The sequence below is a fragment of the Rhinopithecus roxellana genome, chromosome 10, assembly GCF_007565055.1.
Source record: "Rhinopithecus roxellana isolate Shanxi Qingling chromosome 10, ASM756505v1, whole genome shotgun sequence".
Lineage (NCBI taxonomy): Eukaryota > Metazoa > Chordata > Mammalia > Primates > Cercopithecidae > Rhinopithecus > Rhinopithecus roxellana.
This window is the reverse complement of record NC_044558.1, coordinates 34,914,325-34,919,945: the sequence shown is the minus strand read 5'-3', so window position 1 is coordinate 34,919,945 and position 5,621 is coordinate 34,914,325. Positions and strand designations below refer to the sequence as shown.

General features: G+C 40.0%; 1 pseudogene; it reads left to right on the top strand.

The window, feature by feature from the left end:
* The first annotated feature begins 1,435 nt into the window (after positions 1 to 1,435).
* On the top strand, positions 1,436 to 2,943 carry LOC104661853 (annotated as a pseudogene).
* Positions 2,944 to 5,621: the final 2,678 nt, after the last annotated feature.

The following is a 5,621-nucleotide window of genomic DNA, read 5'->3' as shown; positions in this document are numbered from 1 at the left end:
CTTTTGCCCAGGCTAGAGTGCAGTGGTGCAATCTCAACTCACTAGAACCTCTGCCTCCCGGGTTTAAGTGATTCTCCTGCCTCAGCCTCCTGAATAACTGCAATTACAGGTGTGTGTCACCACACCTAGCTAATTTTTGTATTTTTAGTAGTGATGGGGTTTCACCATGTTGGCCAGGCTGGTCTTGAACTCCTGACCTGAAGTGATCTGCCTGTCTCGGTCTTCCAAAGTGCTGGGATTACAGGAGTGAGCTACATGCCCAGCCATGTATATTTAATAATATGTTATTTATTATAAGTAATGAATAGAAATATTATTGTACTTATTAATAATCTTATAAATAATCTTACAGTAATCTGCTCATCTTACAAATAGTCATTACCTACCCACCAAAGCTCTCCAATAAGTTTTATTTGAAGACTTGGGTAGACGGAAAAGCAAAAAGTAATGGACTATCTCTAAAGACTATTAAGTAACTTGTGTCTTCATCCCATTAGAACCACCCCCTATCCACTGAAAGACATTTAGTCTGATTTATGGTCAAGTTGCAAGAAGGCAGCAAAGCCTCTGCCTTGCAGAAGGCCAGCAACATCAAGAAGTTCTCTCTATTGTTTTCTCCCATTGAATCTGGCCTCTGAAGTGTTATGCTAAAGTAAGCACAGGATTTAGTCAAGGGAAAATCTCCTGGGATTCATGTCTTGAACTTGGAAAGTCTTTATAGTACATCTGCCTTATAGTGGCTGGGTTATGGAGCAGTGCCATGGTAACCAAGGTACAACTGCAGCTTCAGCCTCGCTGGCAGCAGTGAACAGTCATGAAACATAGGGACATCCCCTAACAATTGCCATAGTCTAAATGTAATGTTATGAAGGCCACATAATGGTGGCAAAAAACTGGAATAAAAAGGAATAAACAAATGGGGACAAAATTACAAAGAAAGACTAACCAGAACTAGGAGAAGAGAAAGAGAAGGCAAAATCAAAAGCTATTTCCTTTTTGAAACCTATGAGACTGTGAATATAGCATTGCCATTAATAGTAGTAGGAAAGACATAAAGATAAATGCTTTGGGGCTCAAAGATATGTGAGGTTTGCAGTTTTTTAAATTTGAACGGCCAATCCAGTTGGAAGTGTCAAGGTGGCTGGTCAGAGAATAGAAGAAAAATACTTATGGGAGGATTTGGAAATTGGCACAAAGATGTCACCGACACTGAAGAAGTAGATGTGTTCTTCGTGGGAGAAAGTACAGAGATTAAGCTTCTATAAATGGCTAAGGATAAAAGTTTCAAAAATATTTCTATTTAGCAGGTGAGGGAGGAAAAAGAGGCATCTAAAGAGACAAAACTCTGGCAGCTGGTATATCCTTCACTTGCCTGTGAGCCGTGAGCACTCCACACTTTTCCCACTCCAATTCCACTCTGTCTGATGCTTCCACCATGGCCCAAACTGGCATAACACTGATTGGACTGGCTTTCATGGGCCAGACCTTAATTTTGTGCATGAATGACCATGGCTTTGTGGCTTGTGCTTTTAATAGTACAGTCTCCAAAGTTGATGATTCCTTGGCAACAAGGCAAAGGGACCAAAGATGTTGGTGTTCAGTCCTTGAAAAAAATGGTCTCCAAGCTGAAAAAGCCACAGGCGTATCGTCTTTCTTGTGAAGGCTGGTCAAGCTGTTGATGATTTCGTGAAAAAATTAGTATCATTGTTGCACACTGGTGACATTATCATTGATGGAGGAAATTCCGAATATAGGGATGCCACAAGACGATGTAGAGACCACAAGGCCAAGGAAATTTTATCTGTGGAGAGCAAAGTTAGTGCTGGAGGAAAAGGATCCCAGTATGGCCTATAACTCATGCCAAGAGGGAACAAAGAAGTTGGCCCCTATCAAGACAATCTTCCAAGGCATCACTGCAAAAGAAAACTGAAAAACTTTCCTCTGAGTGGATAGGAGAGGAGGGAGCAGGCCACTTTGTAAAGATGGTGTACAATAGGATAGAGTATGTGGCTATGCAGCTGATCAGTGGAGCTTACCACCTGATGAAACAGGTGCTGGGCATGGAGCAAAACAAGATGGCATATGATTCTGAGGACTGGAATAAGACAGAGCTCGACTCATTCTTGATTGAAATCAAAACAAGATGACAGAGGCCTTTGAGGACTAGAATAAGACAGAGCTCCATTCATTCTTGATTGAAATCACAGCCGATATTCTAAGATACTGATGGCAAATACTTGCTGCCAAAGATCAGGGACAGCGTGGAACAGAAGGGCACCAGGAAGTGGACCACCATCTCCACCCTGGAAGATGGCATTCCTGTCACCCTCAGTGGAAAAGCTGTCTTTGTTCAGTGCTTATCCTCTCTGAAGGATGAAAGAATTCAAGTTAGCAAAAAGCTGAAGGGTCCCCAAAAGAATTAGTTTGATGATGATAAGAAATCATTCCTGGCAGACATTCGGAATGACCTCTATGCTTCCAAGATCATCTCTTACGCTCAAGGCTTTACACTGCTAAGACAGGCAACCAGTGAATTTGGTTGGACCCTCAATTATGGTCATATTGTCCTGATGTGGAGGAGGGAGGCTGCATCATCAGAAGTGTATTTCTAGGAAAGATAAAGGATGCATTTCATCAACACCTAGAACTTGAGAACCTATTATTAGAGACTTCTTTAAGTTGGCTGTTGAAAACTGCCAGGACTGCTGGTAGCAGGTGGTCAGCACCGGGGTCTGAGCCAGCATTCCCATGCCCTGTTTCGCCACTGCTGTCCCCTTCTGTGATGGGTACAGACACAAGATGCTCCCAGACAACCTCATCCAGACTAAGCGGGATTACATCGGGGCTCACGCCTATGAATGCATAGAAAAACAGGGACAGTTTACTCACACCAATTGGACAGGCCATGGTGGAAGTGTGTCATGCTCTTCACATAATGCCTAATCATGCTGTTTCTGTTACCCATCACAATTCCATAGACCAGGCCGTTTCATGTATCACACAACCACACAACACCACTTAATGGTCCTCTGTTCTATTTTCTGCTCGGATCTTTTAAAATAAAAGAATGTAAGAGACTCCTGGAAAAGTCACATAGAGTTTATTTATAAAGTAGCTCTGTGAGAACCATCATGCCCTCCGCCCTTACCTCTTGGGACTGACCAGAAGCTGATAATGTACGCGAGAGTGAGAACCAACCCGTTGAAGCAGTCGTTCCCAAATGCTCCCTGTGGACTAGTGAGGCTCCTCTCATGCAAATAGGAAGACTTGTTACACTTTGATCAAACTGGAATCTTTCTATCATGCAGCTGAATTTCTTTTTTCCTTTACCCAATAAAAGCTACATTTTATTAAAAAAAAAAAGAAAGACAAAATTTTGAAAGGGTGTTGAGAAAGTTTCATGGCAGAGATACACATTTCAAGAAAAGAGCTGTTCAGCTGTGTCACAGATGCATTTAAAAACCAAGGGGAAAGTGAAGGCTGATGACATTATGGTGAACATACTGGAAAATAATTAAAGCAGCTCGTGATAAGTTGAAGGCAAATTTGAAGGAAGATCACTTGGTGACAGTCCTCTAGGGATTGTGGCAATGACACCTTATATTTCATCTCCCGTTCAGCCCGAACAGATGGCACAAATGAGAATTTTCTCATATGAGGATTTCATCTGGGTTTATAACCTAGTCAGTTCTATTTCTTTATTTGCCTCCAGAAGGGCTAGAAGCAAACCCCATCTGCATTCCCAGGAGAGGCAGGAAAAGGCTCATTAACAAGATGTTTGAGATGGCCCTGCTTGCAATTTCACAAAGAAACATTACGAATTAGCAGTGTAATATGTTACACGGTACAATCTCTCACCAACACAGACCCAGGATTTAGTGTTTTATAGTATAGCTATATTTTAAATAAGACATAATTAGTATCAGAACTGTCAGATTTCAGCATCTTAAAATTAGATATTAAAAGTAAGGCTGATAAAATTATTTTTGCATCAAATACTAAAAGATGGTTTCCTGTAAGAAATATAAATATGGCATATCTTAATTTTCAAATTTAGCAAAACTGAAACCAAACCTTCCCATAGTAATCTCTCTATATTATACAAAAGCTCTCTCTATAGTCTATCCCAGAGGTTTTAAATTAAGTGTAAAATTAACACATTTAATTTCTGTAAAATATTTTATGTTTCCTTCTTGATGTGTGGCACTCCTCTAGATTTTATGAATATATTCTGAATTTTACCATTGCTATTTCGAATACTTTATCATATTTTGATATACTGTATGATGCATTAGAAATTGATGAAGAAATGAGACTACAATTTGATTAATTATAGGCCAGAGGTTTTAACTATGCCTTTCAGTTAATCAAAGTAATTTCCTCTAACAGAAGTAATCCTTTTACAGACTTTTTTTTCTTTTCTTTTTTTTTTTTTGAGATGGAGTCTTACTCTGTTGCCCAGGCTGAAGTGCAATGGCGTGACCTCGGTTTTACAAAAACAAAAAGGCTTTATAATCCTAGGCTTACTTTTACTCACCATTGTTTACTAATTGAAGTTTAGAAATACTTAATGCAAGCAATGGTTATGGTTTATTTTATTATTATTATTATTATTATTATTATTTTTTTTTTTTTTGAGACAGGGTCTCACTCTGTCACCCAGGCTGGAGTGCAGTGGTGCAATCTCAGCTCACTGCAACCTCTGCCTCCCGGGTTCAAGGGATTCTCCTGCCTCAGTCTCCCTAGTGGCTGGGACTACAAGTGCCCGCCACCGTGCCCAGCTAATTTTTATATTTTTTGTAGAGATGGGGTTTTACCATGTTGGCCAGACTGGTCTCAAACTCCTGACCTCAGGTGATCCGCCCGCCTTGGCCTCCCAAAGTGCTGGAATTAGAGGTGTGAGCCACGGTGATTGGCCCTTTTACAGACATAATTTTTATGCATAGGCAATAATCCTACATTTTATAGTTATATCTAATTATAAATAGCAGAGCATTACATTGAACTAACCCCAGTATTCTCATAATGACTAAAGGTCAGTAACCAAGCCAAGCCCAGGAATGTGGCTGGGCTCCAAGAATAATCTAGAATGATCTAGGTTTTGTCCATGCTCCATTCTGACCTTCAATTTCATTGTTTTCTTTCTCTGAGGACTAGCTTTCTCTGATCCCAGTCAACATACAAAACATGGAGAACAGTAGCTCCCTGATTCTGTGTGTTAGAATTCAGTCATTCAGGAAGAAACTAAATGTACTCTTTCTGTTCCAATTTTAAAATTCCTAGGCCAAAAAAACTGACTATTTTCATCAGTTGTCCATTCCTAGATGAGTCAACTCTGGCCAAGGAGTGGGTACACATTGGAGAATAGGGTTTCATCAAACCTATCAACAGGAGACAGGAGCCATGGACATGTAGGGCTCAATGGCTGCCCTGGATCTACGGCCATTTTCATGAGGACGTGATGTGCACCTACACACCAACACACCAGACACTGTCCTAAAGAGTGATAACTTAATTCAGTTGCTTTAATTTTTTTAAAAAAATCAAATTGATTTTTTTAAAAAATCAATTGATCAATTGATTAAAAAAATCAATTTGCTTAGAAGAAAACTACAATCATA